Below are 16,007 nucleotides of genomic sequence, written 5' to 3'. Positions count from 1 at the left end.
CAGAGCTAGCAAAGGCACCTCTGCCTGGTTTGAAAAATGGAGCTGGGTTTCTCCCTGGGGAACTGAGAGTTGGGTTCATTAGGAACTCAGGTTCACGATTTTTGAATTTTTCACATCTGGGTGAGGGTGGGTTGCTTCCATGAAAGAACTACACCTTTACGGAGAGTGATCCTGCTCTTTGGTGACTCTTTTAAAGATTAGCTGCCATGATGCCAACACAGCAGAACAATTCAATCTTTTCCTAAATCCTCTCAGCATTGCTTTTGCTAGAACTAGCCAAAAGGAGCAGGGTGGGGTGATTTTAATGATGGTGCTTGTTAAGTGCTTACTATGTATCAAGCACTGTTCTCAGCTCTAAGGTAGATACATGATATTAGGTTGGGCACAGTCTCTGTCCCACATAGGGCTCACAGCCTAAGTAGGAGGGAGCATGATTTAATCCCCAAGTCACACAACAGACCAGTGATGGAGCCAGGATTAGCAACCAGGTCCTCTATCTTCCAGGCCCATGCTCTTTCCACTAGGCTAGGCTTCCAAGGACTTAAAAATCAATCGGTCAAACAATGACATATACTGAGTGTTTACTGTAGGTAGAGCACCATACTGAGCCCTCAAGAAAGTACAGTACAACAGAGTTGGTAGATATGTTCCCTACCAAAAAGAGCTTAGAGTCTAGAGGGGGACATAGACATTAAAATAAATTATGGATTTGGGCATAAGTGCTGTGGGGGTAAGGGTGAGGCGAATATTAAGCACTTAAAGGGTACAGATCCAAGTGCATAGGGGACACAGAAGGGAGAGGGAGTGGGGGAAATGAGGGCATAGCCAGGGAAGGCCTCTTGGAGGAAATGTGATTTTAACAAAACTCTGAAGTTGGGGAGAGTAGTGGTCTGTCATATACGAAGGGGAGGGAGTTCCAGAACAGAGGGAGGACTTGAGCAAGGAGTGGGGGTGAAATAGATGAAATTGAGGTACAGTGATTAGGTTAAGTGTTGGAGGAGAGAAATGTGTCAGCTGGGTTGAAGGAGATCAGCAAGGTAAGGAAGGAGGGCCAGTGCTGATGAAGTGCTTTAAAACGAATGGTAGGGAGTTTTGGTTTGATACAGAGGTGGATGGGCAGCCCTTGGAGGTTCTTGAAGAGTGGGGAAACATGGACTGAATGTTGTTTTAGAAACCTTTCCAAGCAGTGGAGTGAAGTAAATACTGGAACTCAGTAAATACAATTGAATGAATGAATGAGAGAAAAGAGGCAAGGAGGTCAGCAAGGAGCCTGATGGAGCAGTCAAGGTGGGATCTGACTGCTTGACTAAGCAGTCAAGTGCATAGTACAGTGCCTGGAATATAATAAGTGCTTAACAGATACCAGACTCATTTTTTATTATTATATGATCAGGGCTTGGATCAGCATAGTAGCAGTTTGGATGAAGACAAAAGGGTAGATTTTAATGATGCGAAGGTAGGATTCAGTGACAGAGTGAATATGAGGTTTGAATGAGAGTGATGAATTGAGGATAATGCCAAGGTTATGGGCTTGTGAAACAGGGAGAATAGTGGTGTTGTCTACAGTGATGGGAAAGACCAGGAACGAACAGAGTTTGGGTGGGAAGATGAGGAGTTTTGTTTGGACATGTGTGTTTGAGATGTTGGCGGGACAAACAGGGAGAGATGTCCTGAAGGCAAGAGACTGAAGAAAAGGACAAATGTCAGAGCTCTTTGTGGGCAGGAAATGTGTCTGTTTATTCTTATATTGTACTCTCCCAAGTGCTGTGCACAGAGTAAGCGCTTAATAAATATGATTGAATAAATGAATTAATGAATGACCAGAGATGTAGATTTGAGAATCATCTGCATAGAGATGGTAGTTGAAGCCATGGGAGCAAAATGAGTTCTCCAAGGGATTGCAACTAGGTGAAGAATAGAATGGAACCCAGAACAGGGTCTTGAGTGACTCCCTACAGCTTTGAGAGTAGAAGGCAGAGGAGGAGCCCGTGAAAGAGACTAATGAAAAAGAGCAGCCAGTGAGATAAGAGGAGATCCAGAAGAGGCTAGTGTCAGTGAAGACAAGGATGGATGATGTTTCCAGGAGCAGAGGGGGGTTCACAGTGTTGAAGGCAACTGAGAGGTCAAGAAGCATTAGGAAGGAGCAGAGGCCATTGGATTTGGCAAGAAGGGACCTTAGCAAGGACAGTTTTCATTTTGTGAAGTTGGTGGAAGCCAGATTTGGGGGTTACAAGCAGAGAATTGGAAGAGAGGAACTGGAAGAAGTGGGTGGAGACAACTCGCTCAAGGAGTTTGGAGAGGAATGGTAGGAGAGAGATGGGGTGATAACTGAAGGGAACTGTGGGATCCTGGGAGGGTTTTTTCGGGCTAGGAGATACATGAGCATGTTTGAAGGCAGAAAGTGAAGAAGGGTGGAGGCAAGTCTTTTGATAAGGCTCAAAGGGATGGGGTCAGAGGCCCTGGTGGAGGTGGTAGAATTTGAAAAGAGAAGGGAAGGATGGGAGAGTCAAATCCCACCTTAACACCTGTGTCAGACTCCTCACTGACCTCCCTGCCTTCAGTCTCTCACCATTCCACTACATACTTCACTCTTCTGCCCAGATCATTTTCCTAAAAATAGTTCAGCTCATTTCTCCCCATTGCTCAAAAATCTCTAATTGTTGCCTATCCTCCTATGTGTCAAACAGAAATTCCTTACTGGGTTTAAGGCACTTAATCTGTATTCTCACTTCTACCTATTTATCTCCAACCATAACCCAGCCTGCACACTTCACTCCTCTAACGCCAACCTACTTGCTAAAACTGGGTCTCATCTATCTCACCAGTGACCCCTTTTCTACATCCTCCCTCTGGTTTAGAACTCCCTCCCCCTTCCTAATAGTAATAATAATAATAATGGTATTTGTTAAGCGCTTACTATGTGCAAAGCACTGTTCTAAGAGCTGGGGAGGTTGCAAGGTGATCAGGTTGTCCCACAGGGGGCCTCACAGTTTTAATCCCCATTTTACAGATGAGGTAACTGAGGCACAGAGAAGTTAAGTGACTTGCCCAAAATCACACAGCTGACAGTTGGTGGAGCTGGGATTTGAACCCATTACCTCTGACTCCAAAACCCGGGCTCTTTCCACTGTGCCACGCTGCTTCTCACCACTCTCCCCCCGCCTTCAAATCCTTATTAAAATCACTCCTCCTCCAAGAGGCCTACCTTGATTAATCCCTCAGTTTCCCTACTCACGCTCCATTCTGCATTGACTGTGCATTTAGATCTGTACCCTTTAAACACTTGATTTTCACCCCACACTCATTCATTCATTCAATTGTATTTATTGAGCGCTTACTGTGTGCAGAGCACTATACTAAGCGCTTAGCACTGTACTACTACCACACTCAGCCTCCCAGCACTTGAGTACCTGCAAATCCTTACACTCTGCCATTTCCCCTCGTCTTGTCTTATGCCGTTGAGTCGTTTCCAACCCATAGCCACACCACGGACAAATCTCTCCCAGAATGCCCCACTCTCCATCTGAAATTGTTCTGGTTGTGGCTCCGTAGAGTTTTCTTGGTAAAAATACAAAAGTGGTTTACCATTGCCGCCTTCTGCACTGTAAACTTGAGTCTCCGCCCTTGACTCTCTCCCATGCTGCTACTGCCCAACATGGGTGAGTTTTGACTTGTAGCAGATTGCCTTCCAATCTCTAGTCACTGCCCATGCTAGAAATGGAATGGGTAGGCCTCTGCTTGACTCTCCCTCCCATAGCCAAGACAGGTAGAGTACTGGAAACTCTCCAGGTACCATCCTGAGAGGGCCCATTTCCCCTAGCTCTCATTTATTTCATCGTCGGTTTCCTCCTTTAGACTGCAAACTCAATGTTGGCAGAGATTATGTCTCCCAACTCCATTGTATGGTACTCTCCTAAGCGTTTCATACATTGCTCTGTGCACAGTAAGCACTCAGTAAGTATCATTGATTGTTTGATCGACTGATGAGACGGTTCTTGGGCCCTGGTTCGAGGAGGGTCAAAAAGGTTTATCTGCATTGCTCAAAATAAAGCTGGATGGAGACAATATGGACCCCTATTCCATCTTGGAAAGTGACCAAAATAATCCTGTAACATTTTGCAAGGCCTAGTGGTTGGAGCCTGGGCCCGGGAATCAGGAAGAACTGGGTTCTAATCTCAGCTTCCCCACTTGTCTGCATCATGACTTTGGGCACTTAACTTCTCTGTGCTCTGGTCACTCATCTGTAAAATGGGGATTAAGACTGTGAGTCCCATGTGGGACAAGGACTGTGTCCAGCATGATCAGCCCTAGAGCTTAGTACAGTGCCGGCAAACAGAAAGCGCTTAACGAATACCAGACAAAAAATAATCTAGGCCTGATGAAGCCACCTCCCTCTTCCTTTTTCTGTCTAATTCAAGGGACAATCCAGTCATCCTACCTTCCCTCCCCTGCAGTGCTTCTCTGGGGACCAAAGAATCAGGAACAGAAGGAATATTCTGCTCTGAACTGGGGCTGCCGGAGGATTTCTCAGGTGTGATTTATCCTCCCCAAAGTATTCATCTTGATGGAATATCAAAAGGGCTTTGGCTGACAAGTTGTGTTCACTGGCCATCCAGAAATTGTTCATCAGTACTCTATTGCTTTCTATTTTAAATTACAAAAATGAGAGGGAACAGATGTTTAATGCTAACATTCACCAAAGAGAGCTATTTCAATCTTTGTGCCTAGACAAACCCTGTTTTTCTCTGAAAAGAATGAATGCTTCTTTTCAAGTCTCTCCCTGGCATCCTACTTTTCAGGAACGAAAAACACCTTGGCGATACACTTGGAGGTAAGTTATCTCTCAAATCAGATGTTGAGGCTCAAACCCCGGGAGGGTCACTCCTAATGTCTGGGTCCAGTTTGATTTTGCTGCATTTGCTTCAGGATACCCCACTTTTCTGACCTTTCTGCCTTCAGGGAATAGAACAAGCTGACTCTCTCAGGGAAGGATAGTTAATGGACACTAGGGAAAGTGCCCGGGAAACCCACTGCCTGCTTACTGTGATAGTAATAATTAATAATTATAATGTGGTATTTGTTAAGTGTTTACTGTGTGTGAGGCACTGTACTAAGCGCTGGGGTGGATACAAGCAAATCGGGTTGGGCCCAGTTCCTGCCCCAAGTGGGACTCACAGTCTTAATCCCCATTTTACAGATGAGGTAACTGAGGCACAGAGAAGTGAAGTGACTTGCACAAGGACACACAGCAGACAGTAGTGGAGTCGTTTTTAGAACCCCTGACCCCTGCCTTTCTGGCCTGTGCTCTATTCATAAAGCCATGCTGCTTCCATGGCAGTCATCTTTCTGTCTGGGTAGCGCCATCCGTCAACCAATTCATCAAGAGTATTCATTAAGGGTTTTCTGTGTGCAGGAGTGGTTGGGAGAGTACAGTACAATATTATGTATTTATAATACAATTATAACAATCATCACCACACATTTATAATCTAGAATATACTTCTATAAATTATAGATTATAAATAACATATGTATTCACATTAATGCCTGTCTCCCCCTCTAGACAGTAAGCTCGTTATGGGCTCGTTGCATCCTCCCAAGGTCTTTGGGGAAGCAGCGTGGCTCGGTGGAAAGAGCACAGGCTTTGGAGTCAGAGGTCATTGGTTCAAATCCCGGCTCCGCCACTTAGCTGCGTGACTTTGGGCAAGTCACTTAACTTCTCTGTGCCTCAGTTACCTCATCTGTAAAATGGAGATTGAGACTGTGAGCCCCATGTGGGACAACGTGATCACCTTGTAACCTCCCCAGCGCTTAGAACAGTGCTTTGCACATAGTAAGCGCTTAATAAATACCATCATTATTATTATTATTGTACATTGCTGTGCACATAGTTCAATAAATATCTATCAATTGAATACAATAGATTTGGTAGATATGTTCCCTGCCCACAAGGGAGTCTAAGGGCCACCGGAAGAATTCTAAACTTCCACCATCCAACACACAGGTGTTTTTCATTTTGCACAAGAAAGTTGTCCCCAAATTGTTCACTGGGCTTCAGCAGCGGTGGTGGAGGGAGAGCATTTGTGTTTCTGAGCCCTGCACAGTGGAGAATCCCAGCTGTATGGGCAGAATGAACACTTAGTACTGTCTCCACCGAGCTCTGTTTGACCCCCGTTCTGGGTCTGAGAAATCGATCCCGTATTGATGCCGACTGGGGCAGGCTGTCTCTGGGTAGCAAAGGGTGGGGCTGTCCGGGGAGAGAAGCCAACCAGGCTTATCTTCTTCCCTCCTGGACTCTTGCTGGCTGGAAGCTCCTGTCACATGTCACACGAGGCAGTTCAGTTTTCAGTCAGTCCGCTCCCTGCCCAGTATGAGTATGGACCTCCTTTATATGCGCTGCTTTCATTTTCAGCCCCGAGCTCCCCTCTGCCCTGACTCCTGCTAACTCTTTCAGCTTGGCCTAGTCCCACCTCAACATGGCCTATTTCCCCCGTAGTGTGACCTAGTGGATATAACTCGATCCCCAGAGTCAGGAGGACTTGGGTTCTAAACCCTGCTCCACCACCTGTCTGCCCCTTGACCTCAGGAAAATCACTTCACTTCTCTGCTCCTCAGTTACCTCATCCGCTAAATGGGAATTAAGACTGTGAGCCACTTGTGGGACAGGCACTGTGTACAACGTATCCACCCCAGCGCTTAGTACGGTGCCTGGCACATAGCAAGCACTAAATACCCCAATTATTATTATTATTAGGTTCCGCAACACGGAAGCAGCACTGGTGCTCAGAGGGAACACAAAGGAAGTGGAGGAAGCGGGGGAGGTTACGAGTCCCTCTGGGGACACGATCTAGATTCCGGACTTTGTGATGCCGGGCAGTACTCTGTGTGCCCAGGGTGGGGACTTCATGTGCTTCTCTGCACTGCAGGCTGGACCAAGGTCCTGCGAACAGGACTGTAGCTGCTGTTGCCTCTGTCTGAATAAGGAGGATAATAATAATAATAATGGCATTTGTTAAGCACTTACTATGTGTGAAGCACTGTTCTAAGCACTGGGGGGGATACAAGGTGATCAGGTTGTCCCATGTGGGGCTCACAGTCTTAATCCCCATTTTATAGATGAGGTAATTGAGGCTCAGGGAGGTTAAGTGACTTGCCCAAGGTGACACAGCAGACATGTGGCGGAGCTGGGATTAGAACTAGGGTGAGGAGAGGAGGAGACAGGTGGGGCCAGCACCCAGAGCCAGGCTGAGAGCAAAATTCATGCTGGGGACTTTCCAGCATAAATACTGGAGGGCGAAGGAATTTGAGGAAGGCGGTTTGAGGTGATTTTTTAAAATGATATTTGTTAAGCGCTTACTAAGTGCCAGGCAGTGTACTAAATGCTGGGGTAGGTAATCAGGTCATACACGGTACGGTGGGTAGACGTTTTTGGAGTCAGAAGGTCATGGGTTCTAATCCCACTTCCGGCACTTGCCTGTTGTGTGAGTTTGGGGAACTCACTTCACTTCTCTGTGCCTCAGTTAGCTCATCTGCAAAATGGGGATCGAGACTGTGAGCCCCATGTAGGACAGGGACTCTGTCCAACCCAATTTGCTTGTCTCCACCCCAGTGCTTAGTTCAGTGCCTGTCACATAGTAAGCGCTTAACAAATACTATTATTATTATTATTATTATTATTATTATTATGTTCCACATGGGCCTCACAGTCTTAATCCCCATTTTAAAGATGAGGTAACTGAGGTAAAGAGAAGTGAAGTGACTTGTTCAAGGTCACACAGCAGACAAGTGGAAGAGCTGGGATTAGAATCCAGGTCCTTCTGACACCCAGGCCTGTAGGCTATCCAATAGGTCAGTTTTGAGGAGGGGTTGTTGAGGAAGGGCACCCTTATTACCCAGTACCGGTCATCTCCTCCTGGCTCCCAGTTCTGAACAAGAAAGAAGCCACTCAGAGTCAATTTCAGTGGCCGTGCTCCCCGACAGCCCCCATGAACACTCACCCACTGATATTCTCCTGATGCCCCCTGAGGGGCCAGTTCAGCCCAGACCGCAGCTGGGAGTAAGGAAGACGAGTCCCCTCCCGCTCCTGGTGGAGGTAGAGGAGAACTAGTTACTGTCTCTACTGCCTATAAAGTCCCTATTGCACATCACTTAGGTCTCCAAGATGTGCCATAAAGAAACATTTTAATTTAGTGCTAGCCAAAACACAGCTGTTTGGGGTCAATAAGTTAGAGTCTGCTTACATCTTGCCAGGACAAGCCACTTCCAGAAACTGGCTTCCACTATGCTGGCTACTTCAGAAGCCCAGCTTAGTTGTAGAAAATGAACTACCCACCTCCCTACTCCTGGCTTGGATTTCAATTGATGAAGAAAATCTCCTTTTCCCACAAGAATGCTTCTCCTGGGGTGTCCAATCCATACCACCCCAGACAGAAGCCCATATCTTAAGAGTGAATCTGCTCTTCCCAAGAAAGACCAGCAAAAGTGATGGACTAAAACTTTCCTAACCCAAACCTCCTTCCTTTCAGAGGTTGGCTCTGTAACCCAAGGACCCTGACAGTCCTGGGAGGGAGAGATACTTGAGGATGAATGAGGGGCTGACTTCCTCATGTGATTGGTTCAGAAAAGATGACAAGGGACCAGCCCTCTGACGGCAACAGAACTGGGTCACAGGAAGAAAATGACTTACTGTGGCCAAACTCCAGCTGTGTCTTGCCCATTGTATTTGTCGAGAGAATCCTCTCCAGGCCATTAAACCATGTAGGGGCTACGAAGTCCGGGGGGCAAGAATTTGCTGGCACCAGTCAGTCAGTCAATCATATTTAATGAGCAATTATTGGGTGCAGAGCACTGAACTAAGCACTTGGGAGCCTAAAGTACAACAATAAACAGACACATTCCCTGCCCGCGACAAGCTTACAGACTATAGGGGGAGGCAGACATTAATATATATCAGTAAATTACAGATATGTACATAAGTGCTGTGGGCTGGGAGGGGGAATGAATAAAGGGAGCAAGTCAGGGTGACACAGAAGGGAGTGGGAAGAGAGGAAAGGACGGCTTCATCAGGGAAGGCCTCTTGGAGGAGATGTGTCTTCAGAAAAGCTTTGAAGTGAGGGAGACTAATTGTCCATTGGATATGAGGAGGGAGGGTGTTCCAGGCCAGAGACAGGATGTGGGCAAGAGATCGGCAGTGAGATAGATGAGATGGAAGTACAGTTAAAAGGTTAGTAAAGGGCTCTGCTTGGGCAGGGTTCAGTCAGGGGCTGGCTTTGCATGGCAAAAATCCTGCAGGAACGGACTCTCCATCACACACACACACATGTTCGGTCAATCACCATAAGAGCTTCTAACACAGCTTGTTTAACTATGGAAGTCCCCCACCCCCACCTCCACCCCGGAGGTGGCCAGAAAGATGAGAGGCTGATGGGGACTGAGGGTTTGTGTTCCTGGGATCCTTTGTCATAAGGACAGTTTTTCTGTTTCCCCACTCCACAAGATACTCTAGTGGTTGCCTATCCACCTCCATATCAAACAAAAACTCCTCACTATTGGCCTGAAAGCAATCCACCACCTTTCCCCCTCCTACCTCACCTCACTACTCTCCTACTACAACCCAGCCCTCACACTTCGCTCCTCTGGTGCTAACCTTCTCACTGGACTTCTATTTCATCTATTTCACCATCAACCCCTGGCCCACTTCCTGCCTCTGGCCTGGAACACCCTCCCTCCTCAAATCTGTCATTCAATGACTCTCCCCTCTTTCAAAGCCTTATTGAAGACACATCTCCTCCAAGAGGTCTTCCCTGACTAAGCTTCCTTTTCATTTCCTGCCTCCCATAGCCCCACAGCATTCGTGTATATATCTGTAATGTTACTGATTTGTATCGATGTCTGTCTCCCCGCCTCTAGACTGTACACTCTTTGTGGGCAGGGATTGTTACTGTTTATTGTTGTATTAAGCACTTGAGAGAGTACAACATAACAGAGTTGGCAGACACATTCCCTGCCCATATTGAGCTTGCATTCTAGAGGGGGAGACAGAAATTAATATAAATAAAATAAGAATATGGCTTAAGGGCTGTGAAGCTGAAGGTGAGGTAAATAAAGGTGGCAAATCCAAGTGTCAAGGTGACGTGGAAGGGAGTGGAAGAAAAGGAAATGAGGGCTTAGTTGGGGAAGGCCTCTTGGAGGAGATGTGCCTTCAGTAAGGCTTTGAAACGGGGGAAAGTAATTGTGTTGTCCCTTAGAAGTCTTCCAACTCTTCTCAACCAATCAAGGTATGTACTGAGCACCTACTCCATGCAGAACATTGTACTAAGTCCTGGGAAGAGCATAATACAGCTGGTAGATATGATCCCTGCCCCCGGTGGCTCACAATCTAAAGACCTGAATCTAAAAACTCTCTTATCCCTCAGAGTACAGTTCTCCTCACCCACCTCCACTTCCTGGGACAACAAGGCCCCCCGGCAGCCTGTACGGCCTGCACCCATTCCCCTCTTCCCCAGCTCCCTTCTGCCCATTCCCTTTCCTTTTGTCTCCTTTCCTTTCCTTTCTCCTTTCCTTTTTCCTTTCCTTTCCTAGGCTCAGTTCTCACAGTGGTTGGTGCAGCAGGGACCTGTTGGGGAGGACAGGGTTCTTCTGAAGGTTGGTTGGCTGCAGCTCCCAGCACATGGGATCAGAACTCCCCCACCCCTGGGCTGTGAGCGTGTTCCTTCATGCAGTGAAGGGAGAAATTCATTCATTCAATCGTATTTATTGAGTGCTTACTGTGTGCAGAGCACTGTGCTAAGCACTTGTGAAGTACAAGTTGGCAACATATAGAGATGGTCCCTACCCAACAGCGGGCTCACAGTCTAGAAATGACAACCTGCAGCCCCTTGGTGTGCACCTAAGTACTGTCGCTAGCCACCCTCCCTCTGGCAGGCCAGCCTCCACTTGGCTCCCACCGGACTGCTGCAGGCTGAAGGTGGGAAACAGACCCAATAGACGGGAGCCAAATCTGTCAAAATCCTCCCTCCTCCTCCTCTTGGCCCTCTCTGGGCCACCGGGTGGACGGGAATAATGACAGGGGTGAGGTGGATGTGTGTCATGGAGGGGGAGGAGAGGGGAGTTGGGGGAGGCCTGGTTTGGCTGCCATGGTGATAGGAACATAATCCGAGTGAGCTCAGGTAAGCGGCAGCCTGAGGATTGGCTGCAGTCCACAGCTCACTGCCCTGTGTCAAGTGGGTGTTTTGCTGCAAGTCACAACGTAGCTGTTGGCATTGTAGTAAAACCCAGGTGTGCCGGACAGCCGTGCCAAAGCACGCCTCAATGTTACATTAATTCGGGAGGGAATCGGGCCACAATCATGCACGTGCGCCCGCACGCACGCACCAACACACTACACACGCACCTACACCCTGGCAGAAATCTGCAGCCCAGACGTAACCTTTAATCAACTGTTGGTGTGACTGGTTTCTGTGGGGTTGATTCGGGCAGACACATCGGGCAACTGCCAGAAGTGGCTGAGGCTTCTGCCTGCCTCTGGCACTCTGGGGGCAATCCTTTGTGGGTCTGGGCTGACGTGTTCGGCGGTAGAGACCGTCAGGGCAGGGACACTGGGGGATTCTGAGGTTTCTCAGCTTGGGGGGTGGTCTCAGGGCACGACCTCGAGAAGTAGCATGGCCTAGTGGGAAGAGCAAGGGCTTGGGAGTCAGAGGAGGTGATTTCTAATCCTGGTTCAGCCATTTGTCTGCTGTATGACCTTGGGCAAGTCATTAACTTCTCGGTGTCTCAGTTACCTCATCCGTAAAATGGGGATGAGGACCGTGAACCCCATGTGGGACAGGCACTGTGTCCAACCTGATTTCGTTGTATCTACCCCAGCACTTAGAACAGTGCTTGGCACATAGTAAGTGCTTAACGAATACCATTATTATTATTATTATTCTCAGATTGGCAAGGAAGTGGGGTTCCACTTTTTTCCCAAGGGATGGGGAGACCAAACTGTGGGGGGCTAGCTTAGCAATACGGGCTTTCCAGTCCACAGCAGGATCCCTTTTCCTTCCTGAAAATCAATCAATCGCATTTATTGAGCACTTACTGTGTGCAGAGCACTGTACTAAGCGCTTGGGAAGTACAAGTTGGGAACATATAGAGATGGCCCCTACCCAACAGTGGGCTCACAATCTAGAAGACCCAACAGTCTGAAAACCCACCTCCCCGAGGAGACACGCCTGGAATTATTTCCAACACCCTGGGTTATGTCAACCCTCAGCACAATGTTTACCCCAGATTCCTGAGCACTCGTTTTTGTGTCAATTTGCAACATTGTTTCCACTTACCCATTCATCTATTTATCTTTCCATACTATTACTATTTCAAGTCCTAGCCTTGTGATTTCTTCTGTTCCCATTAGTTGTAAATAACTTGTCATTCTGGCCAGTTACAGTCTCTAAATTGCTCCTTGAGAGCAGGGGTCATATAGTTTGCTTCCATTGGGCTCTGCCCTCAGAAGGCGTTTTAAAAATCAATCAATCGTATTTATTGAGCACTTACTGTGTGCAGAGCACTGTACTAAGCACTTGGCAAGTACAAGTTGGCAACACATAGAGACAGTCCCTACCCAACAGTGGGCCTTAAATACTATCGATTGATTGTTGACTGCCTCTCAGAGAATCTGCGGGCAGCGGTCCGATCACCAGAATGTGGTGATTTGTCTCCGAGACTTCTGGGGAAGGTCAGGGAAATTCGTGGATGGATGGAAGAGAACGGGTGTTCACTCTTTGGGGTGTGGCTTGACTCATCTCTCTCATACAACCCACATACTCAATCTGTCACTAAATCCTGTCAGTGCTACCTTCACACCATTGCTAAAGTCTGCCTTTTCCTTTCCATACAAACTGCTACTACACTGATCCAAGTACTTATCCTACCCCACACTGATTACTGCATCAACCTCCTGGCTGACCTCCCAGCCTCCTATCTCTCCCTACTCCAGTCCATACGTCACTCTGCTGTCCGGATCATTTTTCTAAAAATCGTTCAGTCCATGTTTCCCTACTTCGAAGTGATTTCTCATCCACCTCCTCATCAAAGAGAAACTCCTTTCCACACCTTGAGAGCACTTAGCCACACCCTCCTCCATCACCTCACTGATTTTCTTCTTAAGTCCAGCCCACACACTTCACACTTCTAGTGCCAGCTTATTCACTGTGGCCCCATCTTGTCTATCTACCACCAAGCTTCCACCTTCAAAGCCTTATTAAAATCAAACCTCCTCCAAGAGGTCTTACCCAATTAAGCCCTTTTTTCCCTGACTCCTCTCTTCTGCATTACATGTGCACTTAGATCTGTACCCTTTGTGCACTTCATATTCACCCCACCCTCTGCCCCACAGCATTTATGTACGTATCCATAACTTATTCATTTATATTAATGTCTGTCTTCCCCACTAATCCTGACTCCACCACTTGTCTGCTGTGTGACCTTAGACAGGTCACTTTATTTCTCTGGACCTCAGTTCTCTCATCTGTAAAATGGGGATTGAGACTGTGAGCCCCACATGGGACAGGGACTATGTCCAACCTGCTTTGCTTGTATCCACCCCAGCGTTTAGAACAGTGCCTGCCACAGAGTAAGCCCTCAACAAATACCATCATTATCATCATCACTAGACTGTAAACTCCTTGTGAGCAGGGACCATGTCTACCAACTCTGTGGTTCTGTAGTCAGTCCATCAATCAGTCCATCGTGTTTATTGAGCTCCTACTGTGAGCAGAGCATTCATTCATTCATTCAGTTGTATTTATTGAGCGCATACTGTGTGCAGAGCACTGTACTAAGCGCTTGGGAAGTAAAGTTAGCAGCATATAGAGATGGTCCCTACCCAACAACAGGCTCACAGTCTAGAAGGGGGAGACAGACAACTAAACAAAATGTATTAATAAAACAAAATAAAGAGAATAGTAAATATGTACAAGTAAAATAGAGTAATAAATCTGTACAAACATATATGCAGGTGCGGTGGGGAGGGGAAGGAGGTATGGCGGGGGGGGGGGGGAGGAGGAGAGGAAGGAGGGGGCTCAGTCTGGGAAGGCCTCCTGGAGGAGGTGAGCTCTCAGTAGGGCTTTGAAGGGTGCCCTGTACTAAGTGTCTGGAAGAGTGCAGTACAACATTATAACACAGGCACATTGACTTTTCTTCAACGTAGTCTCCCAGGTGCTTAGTACAGTGCTCTGCACACAGTAAGTGCTCAATAAATACCATTGTTTGACTGGTTGATTGATTGATTGATACCAAGATTTGTGGGGTTGGGGTGAAGTCAATCAAGACAGGCCAGCTCTCTTCCCAGGCTCTCTGCCACTTTTCCCTCCTTGCCAGCCTTCCTTGGAACACCTCTCCCCCTCAGATGCAGTAACCCTCATCCTGGCCTGACTCACCCCACTGCCCAACTGCCCTTTCTCCTTTAAACTGATAAATTTTGACCAGGGCTGGGACCGTGTCTATCAAATCAACAGGGTCATTATATTCACTGAATTCATTCAATGGTATTTATTGAGCACTTAGTATATTCAAAGCACTGTACTAAGCTCTTGGGTACAATACAACAGAGTTGGCAGACATGTTTCCTGCGCACAGTGAGCTTTGAAGATTTTAAAAAGTTCACCTTCGGAAAGCAAGCTACTTTGGTAAAGCCATATTAATTCCTTAATTTTTTTTGAAGAAAAGTCACCGGACAAATCACTAATAAAAATTTCCCAAAACATGTGTTTCTATAAAATTACGGGCTTCACAATAAGGACATCAATCAATCAATCAATCATATTTATTGAGCGCTTACCTTGCGTAGAGCACTGTACTAAGCGCTTGGGAAGTACAAGTTGGCAACATATAGAGACGGGCCCTACCCAACAGTGAGCTCACAGTCTAGAAGGGACATGCAATTTTAATTTCTCAGATGTCACCAGATATTGCCCTATTCGGGTGAAAATAGGTCAGAAGAATTAAAAAGATTCATATTGTTTTACTGCTGAGTTTCCGTCCCTGTGGAGCTGCTGAGACAGAAGGAATCGGCCTACTCATTAAAGGAGCCTTTATCTCATCTCATATCTCTCTCATTCACACACACTTACACACACACATCAGCCGCCCCCATGGGAACTAATATCACCACTAATATTATTCAATAAATACAATTGAATAATACCACTGCTGAGATGAAACTCCCCCTTAAAGGGCTACTAGAGTTCTGACTCAGCTTGGGATCCCTGTATCTAGCCTTCAGCTAGATTGATAGTGGGGGCTTTTCCAGCCCCCGGGTCTGATTTGGAGCGGCCTTTAGACAAACATTTAGTGAGCAAATCAACGCGAAGCTTTTTCTTCCAAAACACAGGCATGTAATCTCCGGAGGCCATGTGATCTGAAATATATTTATAAGACTTGATTCCAGAGGCCCAGAGGTTATCAACTAACCCTCAAAGATTAAAATTGAAAAAAAAAAATCCTTGAAATCTAAAATCAACACAGAGCCTTGTGACCAACTGCATGGCGTGTGGACAGGTCTGCTAGACCAGATGCCCTGAAGATGAACAGATCTCTACTGAAGCAAAATGAGAGGGCGGGGTCAAGCCCTACTGGGAGCCCACCTCCCCCAGGAGGCCTTCCCAGGTTGAGCACCACTTTTCCTCTGCTCCTCCTTCCCTGCCCATCATCCCTACTCCCTCCCTCTGCTCTACCCCCTTCCCCACCCCACAGCACTTGTATATATTTGTACATATTTATTATTCTATTTATTTCATCATCATCATCATCAATCATATTTATTGAGCGCTTACTATGTGCAGAGCACTGTACTAAGTGCTTGGGAAGTACAAATTGGCAACATATAGAGACAGTCCCTACCCAACAGTGGGCTCACAGTCTAAAAGGGGGAGACAGAGAACTAAACCAAACATACTAACAAAATAAAATAAATAGAATAGATATGTACAAGTAAAATAAATAAATAGAGTAATAAATATGTACAA

At 46.8% G+C, this 16,007-nt stretch overlaps 1 non-coding gene across 1 annotated transcript; it reads right to left on the bottom strand.

Annotated features, from left to right (window-relative positions):
- Positions 1-3,669: 3,669 nt before the first annotated feature.
- LOC119925014 lies at positions 3,670-3,807 on the bottom strand. Its single transcript, XR_005449686.1, has one exon. It is a non-coding gene; the product is annotated as a small nucleolar RNA SNORA7 (small nucleolar RNA).
- Positions 3,808-16,007: the final 12,200 nt, after the last annotated feature.

Source organism: Tachyglossus aculeatus, chromosome 2 (assembly GCF_015852505.1).
Source record: "Tachyglossus aculeatus isolate mTacAcu1 chromosome 2, mTacAcu1.pri, whole genome shotgun sequence".
Lineage (NCBI taxonomy): Eukaryota > Metazoa > Chordata > Mammalia > Monotremata > Tachyglossidae > Tachyglossus > Tachyglossus aculeatus.
Note: the sequence above shows the minus strand (reverse complement) of the source record. Positions and strands in the feature narration are given on the sequence as shown.